This window comes from Rana temporaria, chromosome 6, assembly GCF_905171775.1.
Source record: "Rana temporaria chromosome 6, aRanTem1.1, whole genome shotgun sequence".
Taxonomy (NCBI): Eukaryota; Metazoa; Chordata; class Amphibia; order Anura; family Ranidae; genus Rana; species Rana temporaria.
In genome coordinates this window covers 97,259,324-97,282,561 of record NC_053494.1, presented here as the reverse complement: position 1 = coordinate 97,282,561, position 23,238 = coordinate 97,259,324, and the positions used below count along the sequence as shown (strand labels likewise).

Sequence of the window (23,238 nt, the reverse complement as noted above, 5' to 3'; positions counted from 1 at the left end):
GAGGGAGGGGGAGAGGAAAGAGAGGAGGGAGGGGGAAAGAAGGAGGAGAGAGAGGAGAGAGAGAAAAAAAAAAGGGGGGGAGAAAGGTGGGGGCAGGCCCGTCGCAACAGGACAGGCAAACCAAGCAATTGCTTGGGGCCCCGAGCTAGGAAGGGGCCCCCAAGCTGGCTCGTCTGTCTGCCTGCTGCTACGGAGAGCCGCACAGCTGAATCCTGGAGTTCAGTGCCGAAGCGTGCAGTTGCACTGAACTCCAGGATTCAGCTGTAATGTGCGGGAGGAGGGGGGTTCGCGGGGGGGGGGCCGTTTCGCCACCCCCCGCAAAGTGGCGCAGTCACCCGGGACATCTGCCGCCCGGGGTCCCGCAGCGTCATTTGGCTACAGTGCAGCCGTCCCTCTCTCTCCACTGACTGCAATACACAGTCACACTTCGGCTCCTCCCCCCCTCTTGGCTCAATGTGTACAAAGCCAGGAGGAGGAGCCGAGGAGAGACACGAGTGACAGAGAGCCGTGCTGCACACAGTAACCAGGAGGTAAGGGGGGGGGAGCAGATATGAGGTGAACGAATGAAGTGATGGGAGAAGAGAGGGTGGTATGGGGACATGTGCTGGGGAGTGATTTGAGAGGGAAGATGATATGTGCTAGTGGGGGGTCCGATTCCCCCCCCCCACTAGCACATATCATCTTCCCTCTCAAATCACTCCCCAGCACATATCCCCATACCACCCTCTCCCCCCAAATTAAAAGATACTCATCCCACCCTCTGCTCATCCCACCCTCTGCTCATCCCACCCTCTACTCATCCCACTCTGTACTCATCCCACCCTCTGCTCATCCCACCCCCTGCTCATCCCACCCTGTACTGATCCCACCCTGTGCTCATCCCACCCTGTGCTCATCCCACCCTGTACTCATCCCACACTGTACATCCCACCCTGTGCTCATCACACCCTGTGCTCATCCCACCCTGTGCTCATCTCACCCTGTACTCATCCCACCCTGTCCCCCTGTGCTTATCCCACCCTGTACTCATCCCACCCTGTCCCCCTGTGCTCATCCCACCCTGTGCTCATCCCACCCTGTCCCCCTGTGCTCATCCCACCCTGTCCTCACCCCACCCTGTCCCCCTGTGCTCCCCCCACCCTGTCCCCCTGTGCTCACCCCACCCTGTCCCCCTGTGCTCACCCCACCCTGTCCTCATCCCACCCTGTCCCTCTGTCCTCATCCCATGAAAATAACAGGACGAGTCTTAAAAAGGAAGGGGTGCGCGAGTTTCACCAGGCCTAGGGCAGCACAAAACCTAAATACACCCCTGGGCGCGCGGCACACGAGTCTGTCCCGGCCTTCGGTAAGATCGCCGCCATGTAGCAGCCGCTACCGTCGGTCTGTATCCATGCGCCACTCGTGTCCTGCCTGGCTCCCTCTCCCCTCCTCCTCCCTCTCCCCTCCCTCTCCCCCTCCTCCCTCCCTCACAGTCCGGAGCCGCCAGGAGGAGGCCACCCACCAGTTCCTGTAGGCTTTGTGTGCATGCAGGGGGGGGGGGGGTTGGGGGGCCTCTATGTCCAATTTGCTTGGGGCCCCCAAATTCCTTCAAACGGCCCTGTATATGTGTCCTTATTTTTAAGGAAGTGTGGTGGGGAACTTTCTGTCCTCCCCCTATCACTTCATATTATGTGAAAAAAAAAAAAAAAGAGGCTCCTCTCTCCCCCCCCCCCCCCCCCCCCAGTACCAACTCAGAGGTCTTCTTCACTCCCCATGATCTTCAAATAAGTCGGGGATTGCTTAAAATTCGTCCATTTACCCCAGGTTTCTTGAAATCTTATTTCTGCATTTTCTTGAAAGCTTATTAATTCCTCCATTACCCTTATTTTATCTACCTCATTAAACCATTCCCTTATCCTTGGGGGTTCCTTCATTTTCCAATTTCTCTGCATTAATGCTTTCGCTGCATTCAATAGAAACGGGGTAAGGGCGACTCTAAATTTTTTCCTCTGATCGTCCATTGCGTGGCTGTAATTGACAGCAGTGGAGGCCAATGGGTCCATGCTGCTGTCTCAGCCAATGAGGAGGGAGAGTCCCCATACAGTCCCCATACAGTCAAGGCTATCAGGACATTGCTGGATAAGAGAGGGCTCAGGTGAGGATTGGGGGGGGGGGGGGACGTGGGTTGGGGAGGTGCACAAAGAAGGTTTTGTACCTTTATGAATAGAATGCATGAAGGTAAAAAACCTTCAGCCTTTAGAACCATTTTAAGCTGAAATAGATGCATAAGACAAGACACTTCTAAAGATCTGGTCTGTTTTTTTTATTCACACACTTCTACAAACGAATGTTCAGAAACAAATTAAAAACGTAATTGTCTGATATGACAGACATCTGCTCATCTATGCCATTTACTGCTTTACTGAGTAGATTTCATTCTCCATCCTGCACTGATGTACCCACATGCCCGGAAGCCCCATTTGTTTGCATCATTCTCAAAGTGCAACAGTACTAAAGATGAATTATTCTATTATTCTCAATAGGCTCGTTAACACCTGAGCTTCTTGCATGAAGCTCAAAAAAGTGCATGAGCTTTGTCGGGGCAGAATCATGTGCTTTTGGCTTTATAGATTTGAAAGGGAATGGCTGAAAATGCGTGTTTACATGTTTTTAGGTGCACCCAATAATAGAGCAAAAAATTTGCAATTCTGCTTCTGTACTATAAGTCACATATAAAAACACATGAAAAACGTGCATACAAATGTGCAAAAAAAAAAAAGAATTGTTAGCGCATACTTATACAGCAGCAATAAGTTTCACCCAAATTCTGGGACATTCTGGCACACACCTCTGCCTCTCAAACGCGTCAGGAGAACTAATCAAAAGGCAATGTACAAATTCCGTACTGGTGACCCCAGAATAGGAATAATACTTTTCCACGAAAAGGGCATTTAAAAAGACTTGCGGCCATTCACTAAAATTGGAGGAAAATCGATTTAACCGAAAACTGTGTGGAGGGTTCTTTACGGTAAGAGCGGTATAAATGTGGAATTCTCTTCCACAAGCAGTGGTTTCAGCAGGGAGCATGAATAATTAAAAAAAACTATTAGATAGGCACCTAACTGACCACAACATACAGGGATATACAATGTAATATTGACATAAAAGCGCACAACCTTACCAACTATGTTACTATGCAAAGAAAGATTGCAACACTGGAAAATATGTACGATATGGCAGGTGGGGAGAGAGCATATAAGTAAAAATATTATGGTGGTATGAAGTTAGAATACAGCAGATTCTGATGAACCAGAACCCATGCCAAAGGGAACTATAACAGTGTACTAGCTCTACTGCCAATGTCATCCTTGGAAGGATGAGAAAACTCTACATAGCTAATACTTTGTGAATGAGAACATATGTATACAGTATGACTATGTAGCATATGCTTTTAGGTCTAGGTCTGTTACTGCAAAACTCAACACAGATAGAATAACTTTAAGGTGAAATTGCTTAGCACTATAACTAATCATCATTTTTATTTCATGTAATAATGCTTTCAAATACATTTACACAAACTGCAGCATATGCAGATGTAGCGCCCCCTTACTTTCAGTATGGGCACTACGCTAAAGTTAGTGGGGAATGGGAGAGTTATTTTGCTCCCATTCACAATTTGTTAAATTGCAGGGCTGCTGTCCTTTCAGAACTGTCTTGTAGGTCAGTCTGCGTTTCAGGGGTGCGTTTCCACCTCTGGGCAGCAGTTGGCGCTAGAGGGGTTCTGGTAGAGTCACTTTTACCCAGCAGCCAATTAGAGGAGTTTTTCCCTCGCTGGGCATGCTGGGAAAGGGTATATCTGGGGCAGACGCCATTGATTCTGAGTCCTTTTTCGCGGGGTCCGAGTTCCAGGTGCGGCATCCACCTTCAGGGTGCGCTCATCCACGGACCCCACCACCATGGCCTGCCTGGCCGGAGCTGCGCACCATGCAGAATTTCATCCTGATGCTAAAAGGGGCCCCAGCGACTTGCTGGGTCCCAACCTTTGCTAAGAGGATCCTAAGCTGAGAGCTGTGCGGTGGGGAATCGGCTCAGGGAGAACCCAGAGAGAGGTTATCCAGGAGGCCTGAATGAACCACCGGGGATCTGGTCACCACAATACTGACAGGTATGTTGTAGCTGTCAACCGGTGACCCTGACTAAACTTTACTGGGAGGATTCGCTCAATCCAATTATTGCACCCCAAATCGCTAGGCCTTTGGCAGAGGTCCAGAGTCAGGCCTGTGGCAGAGGTCTGTTCCTCCCAGCGATTTGCAAGTGACACTTCGGCTGCCAGACTTGTGGCAGAAGTCTGTCCGGGGGCACTTTACCCACTCTGGCTGGAGTGGCGACGAACTGATCTCATTATTATTGAGAGCAGAACTGCTCTCTTCATATCCAAGGCCTGATACTAAAGGTGTTCTTATGCTTCATCAACCTCTCCTATCTTATGTTGATGTTGGCCATGTTGGGCCTTGGAATAAAGCATTGAAGAAACCCCAATTGATGACTGGACCTTCGCTCATTGCCTCAACTCACTAGTATCACCCCTAGACACCCTGCAAGGTAACTCAATACACCGATCCCACAAACAACCAGCGGCTCCTTCGGGGCTAGCGCTACACAGACGACACAAGCTATTGAACAACAGGTCTCATGTATAAGTGTCCTATAAATGACAGAGAACGAAAGCTTAAAACTGATCAGCAGCAGCATAGAGTTATTTGTTAGAGCAACAATTATATGAGTGTCACTTGTTCGTTTATGCTCATCTTTGCAAGCTGAGAAGGGGCTGAACAAAACTGTAGTGTCCCTTAGGATCCTTTTACATGGGCATTCCCAGGATTCAGGACCACCTCTCAGTTTTTCAGCTAGTCCTGATGGGAAGGTCCATGGAGCCCTATGGACAGATGGGTGTAAATGGACTTGTGTCTTTTTGCACCGCCACTCTTTGGGTCTGACCAGGTCCAGTAAAAAGAAAAAAAAGGCAAAAGGACTGTGTATCTTTTAATTTTGGCAGACCAGATTGGGTAGTTTGTTTACACCGGTTTGCCTGTGTCCGCTCTACATAAATTGAATGGGCACAGATGTGATATACATCCCACTAGGCTCCAATCAGCAGAGGATCAAATAGTAGAGCAAGATTAAAGCGGTTATATACCGCTTGACGTTTTTTTTTCCCTGCAAGGTAAAGTCATAATGTGCTAGAAATATATGAAACTTAACTTAACACAAAGCTGTTCAATGCGAGAGCCGCCGTTCACAGCACATGGTTCTGAAGAAACGGCTTGGATGGCCATTCCTTCAGAGTGCATGCGCCAGTGATGTAAATATTTACCAAATGGTGGCAGTTTAGGAGATATTTACACTACCTATAGGTAAGTCTCATTATAGACTTACCTATAGGTAAAAGTCAGTGAATGAAGTTTACTTCCTCTTTAACTAAGGCCTCGTACACACGATATGTTAAATAGAGGACAACAGTCTGATAGACCGATTTCATCGGTCAAAACCGATCGTGTGTGGGCCCCATAGGTTATTTAACCATCGGTTAAAAAAAAGCCAACTTGTTTTAAATTTAACCGATGTATTCCTAACCGATAGGTCAAAACCGATCGTTAGTAGCCACAACCATCGGTTAAAAATCCACGAATGCTCAGAATCAAGTCGACGCATGCTTGGAAGCATTGAACTTCGTTTTTTTCAGCACGTTGTTGTGTTTTACGTCACCGCGTTCTGACACGATCAGTTTTTTAACCGATGGTGTGTAGGCGCGACGGTCCATCAGTCAGCTTCATCGATTAACCGATCCATCAGACCGTTCTCATCGGATGGACTGATCGTGTGTACGCGGCTTAAGTGTCACCTGTTGGTTTATGCTCATCTTTGCAAGCTGAGAGGGGGCTGAACAAAACTGTAGTGTCACTTAGGGTTCCTTTCACATGGGCATTCCCATCAGGGCCACCTCTCAGTTTTTCAGACCTGCCTAATTGGAAGGTCCATGGACTTTTATAGACAGATGGATGTAAATGGACTTGTGTCCGCTTGCACCGCCTCTCGTTGGATCTGACCAAGTGCAGTAAAAAAGAAAGAAAGAAAAGGGACTGCGTCTTTTAAAATTTTGGCACACCAAATTGGGGGTAGACTGATTACACCTAGCTGGCCATAGAGCTCAGTGGTGTCTGCCCATGTCTGCTCAGCATAAACAGATTGGGCACAGATGTGATATCCATCCTGCTAGGCTCCAGGGAATCAAATGTTAGTGTAATAATTAACTGAGTATCACCTGTTGGTTTATGATAGTCTTTGCAAGCTGAAAAGGGGCTGAACAAAACCGTAGTGTCCCTTAGCCCAGTTTCACACTGAGCTGCGGGAATGAAGCCGTGCAAGTTCAGTTCAGTTCTCGCATGATTTCACTCCTGCTTGTCAGTCCCGATTTCGGCTGCGATAACAGAGACATCTGTGCAGGTTTCTGTCAATTCAAATCGTGGGCCGAAATCGCAAGAAGTAGTACAGAAACTACTTTTTGAAATCAGTGCAGCGCCGCAGATGCAGCGTCGCACCGATTAGGAGGGTACCATTGCCGGCAAATGCCGCTGATTTGACATGCGATTTGATATGTCAAATCTCATGTCAAAATGCATCAATGTGAACCAGGGCTTAGGGCCCCTTTCACATTCCAATCAGGTCTACCTGTCAATTTTTCAGGTGGATCTGATCGGAAGTTCCACAAGTCCTATAAACAGGTGGGTGTAAACAGACTGGGGCAGATTCTCGTAGATCGCCGCATCTCTGCGGCGGCGTAACGTATCTCATTTACGTTACGCCGCCGCAAGTTTTACGGGCAAGTGCTTGATTCACAAAGCACTTGCCTGTAAAGTTGCGGCGGCGTACCGTAAATCCCTTACGCCTGTCGGATCTAATGGTTATCTATGCGTAACTGATTCTAAGAATCAGTCGCATAGATACGACGGCCCAGATTAGGACTTACGACGGCGCACATTGCGTTGCGCCGTCGTAAGCCCTTTGAGAATCTGGGCCACTGTGTCCATTTGCACCTGCCTACCTCAGGGTCTGAGGAGGTATTGGAAGTAGCCTGATGTAACCAGCCAGTGGAGTCCATATACCCCTGGCTGTCCATAGAGCTTAGCAGGGTCTGGTCTGCATAAACTGAACGGGCATGGATGTGACATCCGTGTAGAGGAACCCTTATTTGCTTTGCTGAAAATTAACTTTTATATCTGTGGCAATATACAGCTTCCCATATTCACAAGTATTGTATGTGTCAGTTATGTAGCTAAAGTTTATGGTATCTTTTTAAGAGCCCCTTCACACTTCTCTGTTCATGAGCATTGTGTTAACCCACATGGGTCAATGTGCTTTGTGTCACGTGTTAAAATATATTCCATTAACACACAGGAAGGAACCAAACAAATAAATAAATATGCAGCGTTATTTCTGATGCAACACACCATAATGATTAATAGTGCCCCGCTGGGCGCTGTGGATTGTTTTGCTTGAAAAAACGTTGTTTGGGCTGTTTGCATTCTTTGTGGTGTTCTGCACTGCAAGTGCATTGGAGCGACATTGCCTTAGTGTGTTGAGAGTAAGGATGAACTCAGGTGTATTCACAACTAGCACATTCAGAGCCCGCCAGGAAGTCGGCACTGCGCTAACCACAAGCAGTGAGACATTTTCCCGATCTGCGGCTGCACATATCGGGAAATTTCACACTGTCTGTGATTAGCGCAGTGCAGTGCCGACTTCCTGGCGGGCTCTGCACATGCGGCTGTGAACACGCCTGAGCTCATCCTTAGTTGAGAGGCATTGCAATACACTTATTCGTGTAATGTGTGCATTACTGCAACACAAAAAATCACAGAGGTGTGTTTTAGCCTTAGGGTACATCTATAGCTAAAGCGCACTGAATTTTCTTTTGTTTTGAATTAAGCCCTAGTTGAGACTGGTGTGATTTTTTTCATGCAATTTGACAGTTCAAAATCGCATGACAAGGCGCACCCAATTGCCAGAAATGGAACCTTTCAAATCATTGCATCTCAAGTTGCAGCGACTTTGAAAGAGGTTCCTGCACTACTCTTTTGAAAATGTTATTGTGACTTGCATAGACTTCTTATTTAAGCTCCATTCACACCAGGGCAGTTTTAATCGTGGATGGAATAGCTGCAATTCTGCCTGTGATTCAGAATTGTGGCAAATATTGGAACCTGTTTGCAATGCCATTATTTCTCAATGGCACCCTAAACACGGTGCGATTTTGCCACGATTGTCCCTATTATTATCCTCTATTTTTCCTCATTATTCATACACCCAGAGTACACAACCTAATCATACATTAGTAGGTATAAGATGTTACAACAATCTTTAACTCCCTAATTAATTAATGATCAGTTCTGCACGGTGTTAACTTACAGGCCCAATTGTCCTAAATTCTGGCAACCCAATAGTAATTCACGACCGCTTGTGGGTGTGACCTTGCTGAATGTGGTTATTATTAAAGTAAAATTCTAGCCTCAACCTAAAGCTGGCCACACATGGATTGAAACTCGGTCAAGGTATGGCCGAGTTTCAATCCATGCGTGGGCAGGTTGTTCACAAGTCTATAGATTGACTTGTGTACAACCGGTCTGTTGGGTTTTTCCCAAGTGATCAGTGCCGTCCGCTATAGCCTGCAACACTGATCATTGTATTCTGACAGCAGGGAAGGCTCCCAGGTTTGGAGGCTTCTCCCCTGCCAAGACTCTACAAAGCCTCCAGAAATTAACATCAAGTTGAAAAAGCGCAATGAAGCAACCACTCCTCTTCTAACCAATAAAAATACAATCATATAACATTGTTAGGTTTTTGTAGAATGTAATTCTCAAAGAAAGTATTTTAATAAGCACATTAACTAACACTAGTGAAAAGAAAAAAAAATCACTAAAGTTTTCTATGAATTATCCACCCCTGGCTCTTGACTACCACTGCAATCCACTGTTTGATTGCAATGCACTGAATGAGCAGCCCATCTCCCAGGAACAACTTTTTCAAAGTACATTAGTATTTACATACAGAAAAGACCCTGCTTTTGGAAATAGGACCTTTGAAATGGTAACCTGTGAAACTGGCATTTTTAAATGTTTTATTATCTGGTTCTGGGCAGCTCAGCAAAGTGCTTTAAGAAAGGTATGGATACTTTCCTAAATGTACATAATATAACTGGGTACTGACATTTATAGGTAAAGTTGATCCGGGGAATATCCGATTGCCCCTCGGGGGATCAGGAAGGAATTTTTTCCCCTGCTGTAGCAAATTGGATCGTGCTCTGCTGTTTTTTTTTTGCCTTCCTCTGGATCAACTGTGGGTATAGAATTGGGTATATGTGATTGTACGATACTATTATTATTTTATTTCTTATGGTTGAACTTGATGGACTTGTTTCTTTTTTCAACCTGACTAGTTAACTATGTAACTATAACATGTACAGATGTATGTTTATAGTGTAAATTCAGTTATACTTCAGTTATATATCTGTAAATGTAGCTACTATAAGTGCCCTGCTGCATTGCACAGTGCTGCCATTTTAATGCCAAATAATTAAATTTTTGTCTCATCTGACAACCTTAAACGCACCTTGAAGATTCTGAGGCCACATGGAAAAATGTGTTATGGTCAGATGAGACTAAAATGTTATTATCTGGCCTCAAAACCAAAAGATATGTCTGGCAGAATTCCAATACAGCTCACCATCCAAATAACACCATTCCTACAGTAAAGAATTCAGGTGGTAATATCCTGTTATGGGGGTGTTTCTCTGCAGCAGGGACTGGAGCTCTTGTCAGGATAAAAGAAACATGAATGGGGCAAAATGCCATCAAAATCTTGAGGAAAATCTGCTGCCCTCTGCTAGAAAGTTGTCAATGGGAAGAAGAATTACCTTCTAACATGACAATGACCCAAAGCACACAGCAAAAAGGACCACACAGTGGTTGAAGGAAAAAAGGGTGAATGTCCTTGCATGGCTTAGTCAGAGCCCAGACTTAAACCCCATTGAAAATCTGTGGAATGACTTGAAGACTGCAGTCCACAGTTATCATAAAATTTAACTGAACTTGAGCAGTTCTGCAAAGATGAAAAAGAAAATTTTGCAAAGTCTAGATGTGCAAAGTTCGACATATCCCAACAGACTAAAGGCTGTAATTAAAACTAAAAATGTGGTCCAACAAAATAATGACATAACGGGTTGATCCTTTTTCCAACTCAGTAATTCTATTTTTGAATTGTATAAAAAAGTTCTGACATGTTGGTGTTATATTTTTCACTTGGATGTTATAAGTTGCATTAGTAAATACAGCTGAAAAATCCAAAACATGTGTCTGTCTTCATTTCAGGTTGCAAAGCAATAAATATATTTTTTTCTATTTTTATACAGGAGCATAAAATCCAAACATATTGCAGTTTTAATCAACGGTATTAAAATATACTCAATCCTGTTAATATATAATATTGCAAAAAATTGAAATATGTGTTTTAAAGTTCTGCCCCTCTGAGAATATGAAATATACCGTATTTTTTCGCACCATACCTGACCATAAGACGCACCTGGATTTTAGAGGAGGAAAAACAAGAAAAAAAATTCTGTACCAAATGGTGTACTAAAATATTTTCCAGTGCCCATGAAATGCCCATGAAATGCAGAGTGACCACGGCCATAGAAAATGCAGAGTGACCACGGCCATAGAAAATGCAGAGTGACCACGGTCATAGAAATACAGAGTGACCATTACCATAGAAATGCAGAGTGACCATTGCCCAAAAGAAATGCAGAGTGACCATTGCCCAAAAGAAATGCAGTGACCATTGCCCAAAAGAAATGCAGTGACCATTGCTAAAAACACAGCCTTTACCTCATGCTGTCACTTCCGCCTTCCTCAGCCTCAGGAACCGGCCGGAAGATCGCCTGGCACTGACGGGGGTTTGGGAGTCTGTAATCCGCTCTCCTGCCTCGCTTCCGGTGGAGGCTATGCAAGTGGCGTTTGGGGGGTGGTGCCATCGGCGGCGGGGGGCGTTGCCAGCAACAGCGGAAGGCGATGCGAGTGGCGTGGTGGGCGGTGCCATTGGTGGCGGGGGGTGTTGCGAGTGGCGTGGGGGGCGGTGCCATTGGCGACGGGGGGCGTTGCCATCGGTGTCATCTATTCGCACGATAAGACGCAGGGACATTTTTCCCCATGTTTCTGGGGGGAAAAACTGCGTCTTATAGTCCCAAAAATATGGTACACATTAGTCTGGCACCTGTTATTTTACATTTTGAGTAAAAAATGCACACTGTATGGAATACAAAATAAAATCGATTGCATTCTGGGGATCATATACTGTAAATTCTCTGATATCAATGTAAGAGCAAATTAGATGGAAAAAGAGTAAAACAAGCCTACAGACATAAGATGGTGGATGGAGGATATTATTTGGTTGTGAATAGACATACGTGCCAAGTATGCAATGAAGATATATTTAAAGCAATTGATTATTTTTCTTAAATATATCAGTTGGGATTTAGCTGCAGGCATGAAAAACTGCCCAAATTTTTTTTATTATTATTATTATTATTATGTCTATCAATTTGAGTGGAATCAGCCATATTGGGAGTTGATCATCTTGTTTAGTACGTACCTTAAGTTTTATGTTTACGGAGCCTGCATTTACTTAACAATACAGAACATTTACAGAACATTTACTTAACAATACAATAAGAGGACGTTTGTATTTTTTTTCCCTGTTATTTCCTCAAAGCAAACACAGGCTTGCAGATGATGCACAAAGCATACTTTTCTATTCACACCTAATATCTTCATTTGTAACTAAAAAAACAAACACTTTACGATCAAATACGAGTGATCTTACCTTTAGCAGAGCACTAGCTGATAACACCAGAAGAACACATTCGATAGTGAGAGTGGACAGTCATTGATGATCCTTTGTCTGCATGTAGAGAGATTTCACCTGTTCTTGGAGAGATGTGTAGTATTCACTGATCGTCGTGTAATTAATGTTTGTTAAAAAGTGATCTCAGTCTCAAAGGGAGGAGCAAGAAAAGGGAAATGAGAAAAGCTCACAGGAAACCATAAACCCATAATCTACAGGAAGCCAGACATAAAAAATACTAGCCATACTGTATTTATGACTTCCAATTTTTCCTTTGCAGATCTAAAACACCAATACTAAAATCATATTGTGGCATTCAACAAGTAATTACAGCACTTCCTCATTGTAACATTACCATGTAGTCATTTTTCAAACAGTAGTACGAGTCACTAGGCTGCCAGTATCTCTACCTTTTTCTTAATCACTGTTACAAAGTAGGCAGGTGTACGGCAAAGGAAAATTCTCCACCTGACTCATGTTCTTTATGCATTCATACTTCTGGTAACAGCTTTCTCTTTCATTCCTAACTGTATAAAACAATTTTTTTTCAAATTCCTGACAACCATTACTTTTTTTAAATGTTTGAATTCTTTATTTGTGTAGATACAATGGGGCAGATCCACAAAGATCTGGCCCGGCGCATCGTATCTGAGATACGCTACGCCGCCGTACCTTACCTGGCTTTAAATCGAATCCATAAAGAATTTGCGCCGTAAGTTACAGCGGCGTAGTGGATCTCAAGCGGCGTAATGGCACGGAATTCAAATGCGGCATGTAGGGGGCGTGTTTCATTTAAATGAAGCGCGTCTCCGCGCCGAACGAACTGCGCATGCTCCGTTCCTAAATTTCCCGCCACGCATTGCGCTAAATTACGTCGCAAGGATGTCATTGTTTTAAAGTGGACGTAAATTACGTCCATCCCGATTCACGGACGACTTAAGCAAACTAAAAAAAAAAATTCTAATTAAACGCGGGAACGACAGCCATACTTAACATAGCAGGTTGAACTATACGCACGAAATACCAGCTTTAACTATACGCCGAAAAAAGCCGACTAGAGACGCCGTAAAAAAATGCGACGGCCGCTCGTACTATCGTGGATCGTTGGAAATAGCTAATTTGCATACTCGACGCGGAAAACGACGTGAACGCCACCCAGCGGACGCCGAAGAATTGCATCTTAGATCCGAAGGCGTACAAAGACGTAAGCCTGTCGGATCTAACCCAGATGCCGTCGTATCTTGTTTTGAGGATTCAAAACAGAGATACGACGCGGGTAATTTGATAGTACGCCGGCGTATCAGTAGATACGCCGGCGTACTCGCTTTGTGAATCTGCCCCCAAGTGCTTTACTGCACTCACAACTCTGCATTGGAAAATATGTGTTTTAACATACAACCAAATGCACCTTTCACAAATGCTTTCATTTCATTTTTACGTGTTTAATTCTTCTAAAGGAAATAAAAAGTGGGCAGAGATTTCCCATTTTTTCCCCCAAAAAACATAACTAAAATACTTTTTCAATTAAATGAGTACAGGAACCTATGCCGCGTACACACGACCATTTTTCGCAATGTGAAAAATTACATTTTTTTAAATGTCATTAAAAACTATCGTGTGTGGGCTCCAGAGCATTTTTCGCAACGTTAAAAATGGCCATTAAAAATGTAAAACATGCTCTAAATTTTCACATCGTTTTTAACATTGTCGTTTTTAACGTCGTAAAAAATTGTCGCGTGTGGGCTTTAACGACGTGAAAATAACACGCATGTTCAGAAGCAAATTTTAAGACAGGAGCCCCCGTTCTGGTAAAACTAGCGTTCGTAATGAAGATAGCACATTCATCACACTGTAACAGAATGAAAAGCGCAAATCGTCTCTCACCAAAGTTTTACTAACACAAAATCAGCAAAAGCAGCCCCAAGGGTGGCGCCATCCGAATGGTAATTCCCCTTTTTAGTGCCGTCGTACGTGTTGTACGTCACCGCGCTTTGCTAGAGCATTTTTTTTTCATGATCGTGTGTAGGCAAGGCAGGCTTAACAATAATCGGGTTGAAAAAAACGTCGTTTTTTCTAGACTATTAAAAATGGTCGTGTGTACGCGGCATTAGGCTAGTCTTCATAAACAACATTCCTGGTTCCTAGCCATATGGTATCTGTGGGTCAATTTCTCTACTTCGACTAAGCTATTTGTGAGCCCCATTATTATAAGCCTATACAATGTCTTCTGTACTCTACAGTTGGTCATCCTCCTCTCTTGTCCTATTCCATTTCTCGCCTTGCCTTCTACAGTTCTCTTGCTTTGGCATTTTCTCGAAAAGGAATCTTCTGATCCTTTTTCAGGCTTTTAAGCCTATTTTTGAGCATCCCCACATAGTGGCATCCTCCATATTCTTCTTGATATTCGTTTATCAGTTGGAGACACCAGTGACTGACCATAAGAAAAGTTTTACGCTGTTATTATAGGCATATGAATATTTTGAAGGAATATAACTGAGGGCATTAAAGTGGAGTTCCATCCAGATTTTTTATTTATTTTTGCTAATCTGTTCTTCTACATTGCATTAAATACTTTAATGCATGTGGTTAATAAATTTGCCATTCAATTCCTGAATTTTTTATGTACTCACATTTGTTTTCTTCTTTGCAGAGAGCTTTCATCTTCACTGTGGGCATGTGAAGCCCAATAGGAGTCTGTTCCCGGATATGGTGCTGCTGGCTACCCAGCATGCACCTCCCGAACTTGTGTGTGCGCAGTATAAACGGGACATAGTGCAGGAAGATTATTTTGTTGCCATAACAACGGGCCGGCGATGCCTGTTGTCTCCTGGGATTGATGACACACATCTACCAGGAGATATTACAAAATTGGAAATTACGTGTGCGGCCGCAGCCATGAAGGAGGAAGTAAGAATAGAATAAAAAATTACTAAAGTAAGTGATCCAGAAAAAAACAAATATAGATGCCAATTTGTAATTACTGCTGGATAGTGAGGACTTCAAAATGTGGGTGGAACTCCGCTTTTAAAACTTACTCTGGCTTATTGTTTATTTTCTAAGCCATGTGAATAGCACAAGGGCATGTCACATTTTTTACTGTATCTTGTGAATTTTGCAATGTCATGTTGTGTCTTTTATGATGCCTTCTGTACACAGTCCTGCCTTGTTGTATGTTCAGAATCTTGTAAATCCTAATAAGAGTATGTAAACCATATTCCTGATATGTGCCTGCTGTACCATCTACTTGTATGAAACAGTATCCTGTTCTCTTTGTATTGCTTCCTGGTGTTCCTGCCAGTCCCTCTGCGCTCTATTAAAAACTGACCACACTAAGCAGGAGAACACACTATGTTCAATTTTTTTTAGCTATTTCTTCTCTATACAGAAATGTTTTGCCTTTCATTTCTTTTTTAAACTAAATAGTTTGTTTTACAAGGTGAAGGTTCAAATACACTTTAAAACCTCAATAAACCTTTACTCTTTAAAAAAAAAAAAAAACTCTTTTAATGACTTTTACACTCTCTGGGCCAGATTCACGTAGAATTTCGGCGACGTAACGTATTGCATTTATGTTACACCGCCGCAAGTTTTATGGGCAAGTGCTTGATTCACAAAGCACTTGCCTGTAAACTTGCGGTGGCGTAGCGTAAATCCATTCGGCTCAAGCCCGCCTAATTCAAATGGGGCGTGTATCATTTAAATTAGGCGCGTTCCCGCGGCGAACATACTGCGCATGCTCCGTTTTGAAATATCCCGCCGTGCTTTGCGCGAAATGACGTCGCACCGACGTCATTTTTTGAACGTAGACGTGAGTTACGTTCTTTCTTATTCACGGACGACTTACGCAAAAATTTTTTTAAATTCGACGCGGGAACGATGGCCATACTTTAACATGGCAAGTCTAAAGATAGGCCACGAAATACCAGCTTTAACTATTTGCCGGGAAAAGCCGACTAGCAACGGCGTAAGAGAATGCGACGGCCGCGCGTACCTTTGTGAATCGCCGTAAACAGCTAATTCGCATACCCGACGCGGAAAACTACGCAAACTCCACCCAGCGGGCGCCGAAGTATTACACCTACGATCCAAAGGCGTACGAAGCCGTACGCCTGTCGGATCGAAGCCAGAAGCCGTCGTATCTTGGTTTGAGGATTCAAACTAAAGATACGACGCGACAAATTTGAAAGTACGCCGGAGTATCAGCAGATACTCCGGCGTACTTCTTCTCTGAATCTGGCCCTCTATGTTTTACGTGCACTTATTTTCCAAAGATCATGCCCAGTTAACATGCATTAAAAACACAGAAAAACGCAAAGGCTTGAATGCACCCTTGCTGACCATTTCTCAAATTCCCCTATTTCATTACCATAAATTAAAAAATATTGAGAAACATAAGTTAAACTGTAGCCACCTAAAAAATGTCATGTAATCCTGGACCAATTGGACCATTTGAAAAAAATGGGAGGCCAGATTCACATAGAGATACGACGGTGTATCTCCTGATACACCGTCGTATCTCAGGCCCCGTACACACGGCCGAGGAACTCGACGTGCAAAGCACGTCGAGTTCCTCGTCGAGTTTTGGGATGAAGCCGCCGAGGAGCTCGGCGGGCCGCCTTCTCCCATAGAACAACGAGAAAATAGAGAACATGTTCTCTATTTTCTCGTCGAGCTCCTCGGCGGCTCCATCGAGCCAAAACTGTACAGACGACAGAGTTTCTCGGCAGAATCCGGGTTTTGACCGAGTTTCTCGGTGAATTCTGCCGAGAAACTCTGTCGTGTGTACGGGGCCTCAGAGTTGCGTCGGTCGTATCTATGCGACTGATTCATAGAATCAGTTACGCATAGATATGCCTAAGATCCGACAGGTGTAACTGTGTTACATCGTCGGATCTTAACTGCAATTTTAAAATGGCTGCTGGGGGCGTTCTCGCTGATTTACGGCGAGAATATGTAAATCAGCGAGATACGCCAATTCACGAACGTATGCGGGCCCGACGCAGTCACTTTACGCCGTTTACATAAGGGGTTTCCCAGCGTATAGTTACCCCTGCTTCTATGAGGCGCAGCCAATGTTAAGTATGGCCGTCGTTCCCGCGCCGAAATTTGAATTTTTTACGTCGTTTTCCTAAGTCGTTCACGAATAGGGATTTGCGGAAATGACGCTCACTTCGGCTTCATTGACGTTTTCCGACGTGAGTTGGAGCATGCGCACTGGGCTATTTTTACGGCCGGCGCATGCGCAGTTTGATCGGTGCGGGGGCGCGCTTAATTTAAATACAAGCCGCCTCCTTTGAATTACGCGGCCTTACGCCGGGCCATTTACACTACGCCGCTGCAAATTACGAAGCAAGTGCTTTGAGAATACGGCACTTGCTCCAGTAAGTTGCGACGTAGTGTAAATGGCTTACGCTACGCCGCCGCGGATTCTATGTGAATCTGGCCCGGGATGTCCATTTTTACCACTTACTGACCTAATTTCTGTTCAGTAATTGTTACTTTCAAACTGGTAGAAAAGCAGTAATACGGGCACTGGGGAAGGATTTAGGGAAACCAATGAAGAAACATCCACTACATGCCCTCTAACTGTATTTGGAGATGGTGGTATGCTTTTGGAGTCATTGTTCACAGAAGCTTCTACATAGAGTGTACACAGATATTTATCTCAATAGTAAAACTGCGGGTGAAGTCAAATCCGTGGAATTTAAAGGTACAAAATAATTTTCATAACATAACTGGGCATTAAGAAGCATAAAGATAATTTGATTGTATATTAGATATCAGATACATATAGAAGAATAAAACCCACACAGTAAGCATTTGTTCTGTAACAGGATCGGTAATCTACCGAATTATCAAAGAATAAATGGAACTTGTGCAGTCATGAAACACTGTACCCAAATGATTCTTTTTTATCATTTTGTTCATGCAAATAGAGCTTTCTTTTGGTGGTATTTGATTACCACTGGGGTTTATTTTTTGCTAAATAAAAAAAGACCGAAAATTTTGAAAAAAAAAAAAATGTTCATTTCGGTTATAACATTTTGCATATAAATGATCTTTCTTAAATGTATGCTGCTGTTTTTTGTTGCTACAAATAACCCAAATCAGTGTTTATTATTTAGTCTATAGGAAAGTTATGGAGTCAACAAACTATGGTATATACACTAAATTGTCAAAAGAATTGGGACACCCGCCTTTACACGTACATGCATTTAATGGCATTCCAGTCTTAGTCCGTAGGGTTCAGTATTGAGTTAGCCCACCCTTTACAGCTATAACAGCTTCAACTCTTTTGGGAAGGCTGTCCACAAGGTTTAGGGGTGTGTCTATGGGAATGTTTGACCATTCTTCCAGAAACGCATTTGAGAGGTCAGGCACGACGACTATACTTAACTTTACGCCTGAAAATGACTTACGTAAACGGCGTATCTTTACTGCGACGGGCGGACGTACATTCGTGAATAGGCGTATCTAGTGATTTACATATTCTATGCCGAACGCAATGGAAGCGCCACCTAGCGGCCAGCCTAAATATTGCACCCTAAGATACGATGGCGCAAGCCGTCGTATCTTAAGATAGGTTTAAGTGTATCTCTGTTTGAGAATACACTTTAACTTAGGACGGCGCAGATTCCGAGTTAGGTCGGCGTATCTACTGATACGCCGGCCTAACTCTATGTGAATCTAGCTATTAATCTTTATGTAAGTGATGTAACCAAAGGTTTGTTGGGCATGGTATGTGTTTTTGCTGATGACCCAAAGGTGTGTAATAGGGTTTACATCCCTGGAGGTGTCTGTAACATGGAACATGATTTGGCATTGCTGGAAGATTGGTCAAAAGCAGTGAAAACTTCATGTAATGGTTTCTAAATGTAGAATAACACATCTAGAAAAAAAGAATCCCTTGACAGAGCACAACATTGGGGGTACAGTGTTGGTCAGCACTACAGAAAAAAAAAAAAAAAGATTTGGGAGTACGTATTTAGATGATTGCAAAATGGGCAAACAGTGTGAACGGGCAGTAGGAAAAGTAAATAGAATTCTAGGATGCATCACTAGAGGGATCACTAGCAGGAAAAAGGAGGTTCTGATTCCCCTATATAGAACTTTAGTGAGACCAGGCCATTTTTAGCACTGTGCTAGTTTAACATGTAATTGCTTTTTCCGTTCAACCTGCTGGTTGAGTGGAAAAAAAAAGAAAACGGAGTATACCAGCTTTAAAGTAATATCTCAGAAAAATATGTGGGATTTGAGTTCCACCTGCTGGTTGAAAATTGTAATGTAAATATTAAATATTCATATAGGGCCATATTCTCAAACAAGTTACGCCGGTGTATCTACTGATACACCGGCGTAAATCGAATTTCCCGCCGGCGTATCATTGTTTTGTATTCACAAAACAAGATACGCCGGATTTAGGCTAGGATCCGACTAGTGTAAGTCACTTACACTGTCGGATCCTAAATGTAATTCGCCGCCGGCCGCTAGATGGCGTTTACGTTCAGGTCTCATTTGTTTATGCAAATGAGCCTGATACGCCGATTCCCGAACGAAATCGTGTCGTGTAACCGTCGCTTACGTCGTTTGCGTAAGCGTAAGGTTACCCCTGCGATATGAGGGGTAACCTTACGCCAGTCCCACGTATGCCATGTTAAGTATGGCGTCGGGTCCGCGTCGTCTTTTCCCGTCGGGTACGTCGTTTTACTAAGTCGTTCTTGAATACGACTTTACGTCAATGACGCACACGTCCGCGTCATTGACGTTTTCCGTCGAGAACTGGAGCATGCGCACTGGGCTATTTTAAGCCCGGCGCATGCGCAGTTCGAACGGCACGGGGGCGCGCTTAATTTAAATACAAGCCGCCCCCTTGGAATTACGCGGGGATACGCCGGGCCAATTACACTACGCCGCCCCAAACTACGGAGCAAGTGTTTGGGGAATACAGCACTTGCTCCTGTAAGTTGGGGCGGCGTAGTGTAAATGGCTTACGCGCCGCCGCCGCAGGATCTACGAGAATATGGCCCATAGTGTTTAATATTTGCCTTATTAAAAATAAAAAAGTCCTGAACTTATTCCATCCAAATGACTATAAATTTCCTTTATGACACATCACCAGTAACTATAAATGCCTGCTTAGCTAAGCTACAAGGGTGGACGAATGCCAGCTGGCTAATAGGACATCCTGACATAACTAAAGCTGATGGAGGCCAGATCCCAACAGCAGAATAGCAGAACTCACAACCAACACCTCTGCTTCTCTTACATCTCCACAGCTCAAACCATTTGCACAGTCTGGGCTGTAATTGAGCTTATTCACTCGTAAGCTGGCCATACACTACTAGAATTTTGTTTAAAAAATAGTATTTTAAGAATGTTCATTAGATTTTCTAATTGTTAATGGGGTCAAATTGGCAGTAGTGACAAAAAAATGTGAGTCAGGATGGATTTTTTTTTCAAACCAACAAATTTCATTTTTGTTCATGAAAGTCCATTCAATCCAAAATGCAATGCTAAAAGCAAGCATTCTTTGAAGTACAGTACTTTTGATTACTATTTGTCATGTCATCAAATGTACCGATGAGAATTTTTCTACAAATTATTATATGAATGACCGTTTGAAAATCTAATAGTGTATGACCAGCTTTAGGATAATGTTTTCTGCAATTATCAAGTCATCATATCACCACCTGAGGAACAATAGAGAAATTAAATATCTTACTTGCCCCAGAAGCTTTGTAAAACCGAATTCATGCTCTCAGATCCTTACAGGTGGAATAATCTACATCTTCATCCTACTAATGTGTTCTCTCCTTGACAAGAAGGATAACAGGAAACACAGGCCTGTCTTTTTCAAAATTTTCAGTTTGCAATTTTTATTTACCCATAGCCATACTTTTCAAGCTTCACTTGAAAGTCACAAAATTGTTTTATTTTTTCAGAATGAATCAATAAGATTTGAGAAATTTTGACAATAGCATTTCAAGTTTGTCATATTGTGGTATTTGTATAAATAAAGCAGTGCAGGGTTATACTGACACTTAAAGTGATACTAAAGTCTACTTTTTTTTCATTAAAAATAACGAACATGTCTATACTTATCTTCTGTGTGCCCCCGCCTCTTCTTGGGTCCCTCTTTGGTGCTCCTGGCCTCTCCCTCCTGTTGAGTGCCCCCACAGCAAGCAGCTTGCTATGGGGAACCCAAGCAGAGCTGCAGCTCCGTGTGTACATTCAGACACAGAGCTGCGGCCCAGTCCCTTTCTTTTCTCATTGGCTCACTGATTTTGACAGCAGCAGGAGCCAATGGCATCATGCTGCTGTCTAAGCCAATGAGAACGGGAGTCCCGGACGTGTACAATCGCTGGATCTAGATGGACCTCAGGTAACTATTAGGGGGGCTGACGGAGGCTGCTGCACACAGAAGTTTTTTGTTTTTTTTTCAAATCTTAATGCATAGAATGCAATAAGATAAAGAACTGCCTTTACAGCAACTTTATAGGAGAAATGGACATTGGCCCATTTTCGTGGGGGAAGAAATTGCAAATAAAGAAAAAATAATATAGTGTATAAAATTCCGACACAAGTCATATTGTAATTGAATGTTATTAAAAATGACCTTTCCTTTTTAATCTGCACCCGCTGTAATTTTAGTCATTTTTGGTGAGATACTCCCAATAGGAACATGTCTAAAGGGATGTTAGCCCAGCAGATTTCCTCATTAGTGCTCTGCAGGTGCACAGCTAAATGATAATAATGAAACCACTCCCATTAGACCCACTCAGCACAGTGAAACAAACATAGATTTTTTCAGAATAACAAAAGGTAGAAATCTGCAACAAAGTTTGTTATAACCCTTGCAATGTACAAGATAACCCAGAGGGGAATGTTTTTTTCTCAATAAAAGTGGAGTTACGCTTTAAGAACATAACACTTCCCTCACCAGGTTTTGCAAACAGACCAAAGAGAAAAGATGGAGAAATGAGCAGAAGGAGTTGTGTCCCTCACTGGACTCAAAGAAAAGGATTTTGATTGGGTACAAAAACCTTAGTTAAGCCTCATACACACGATCGGACTTTAAACAGCCACTACCACTGCTGGGGGTTCTAATTCTGAGGCCCTATAAGCTTCTTTGATGGCCACCCAAAGCCATCTTCCAATTGTGTTTTTAGAAGCTCTGCAACCCTTACGCAGCCCCGAAAATAGAATGAACAGAGAATTGGATTTCCTAAACTCTCTTGTAACCTCCAGATAGTGTAACAAGCATCTTATGTCCAAACTGTGAAGCTCTCTATCTTTAGGACAGAACGGTAATGGACAGAAAGTTGGTAGAACTATCTCCTAGGATCTGTGGAAAACGGAAGAGACCTTTGGCAAAAACCCTGGATCTGTCCTCAGAACTACCCAGTCTGGGGGGAAAAAAAGTCAAAAAGGTTCAATAATAGATAAGGCCTGCAGCTTGCTGACCCTTCTAGCTGAGGTAACTGCCACTAATAGTGCTAGTTTTAACAACCTATCTTTAATCGTAGCTTCCTCTGGTGGTTCAAAGGCATTTTAGTTAGACTCTGTAAAACCACCGACAAATTCCACTTGGGAAAAATCTTAAATGGAACCGGCCTAGCTCTGGCCAGTGCCTTAAGAAATCTAATGACTAAAGGGTCCTGAGATAACTGTCTCTCTAAAAATACTGACAACACAACTACCTGAACTTTTAAGGTACTGGCTGCCGACCCTTCTCTTCCGTCATGGAGGAACTCAAAGACGGAAATTACCTCCTCTGGAGAGCAATTTTTTGAAGTGCACCAGGAGTGACCTTTTCCCTGCTATATGGCAGAGTAAAAATGTATTTATCGGACAAACCCTTTGTTTTCAGGATTTGCTCCTCAGTATCCAGGCTGCCAGCCTGAGATGACCTACATTGGGATGAAGAAGGGGCCCCTGACTCAACAGGTACTCTCGCAGAGGTAGAAAACAATGGGGTTCTACTGCTAACTTCCTTGGGCCAATAGCAAGGCGTAACATAAGCGGAAGGCCAGGGCTGGGCCAGTGTGTCCAGACTGCCTGTTTAGAAAAAAGTAAACTGGTACTTTTGCATTTGTTTGAGATGCAAAAAGGTTGATCTAGGGAATACCCCATCTGTCTACTATCATCTGGAAGACCTCTGCATTCAGGCTGTATTCTGACTCTAGTACACATCTTCTGCTTCTGCTACTTGATTTAGGCTGCCATTTAGTCGCACTGCTGTTAGGGACGCCAAATTGTTTTCTGCCCATGTCAGAATCTGGACTGCCAAGGTCAGAAGAATCC

General features: G+C 43.4%; 1 protein-coding gene across 1 annotated transcript in view; it reads right to left on the bottom strand.

The window, feature by feature from the left end:
* The window catches only part of CARD11 (caspase recruitment domain family member 11), a 213,658-nt gene extending 201,324 nt beyond the window's left edge, over positions 1–12,334 (bottom strand). Inside the window, exon 1 of the mRNA XM_040357039.1 lies at positions 11,914–12,334. The gene's annotated coding sequence lies outside the window, so the exon portion shown is untranslated. The remainder of the gene's footprint in view (positions 1–11,913) is intronic.
* Between the last annotated feature and the right edge of the window lie 10,904 nt (positions 12,335–23,238).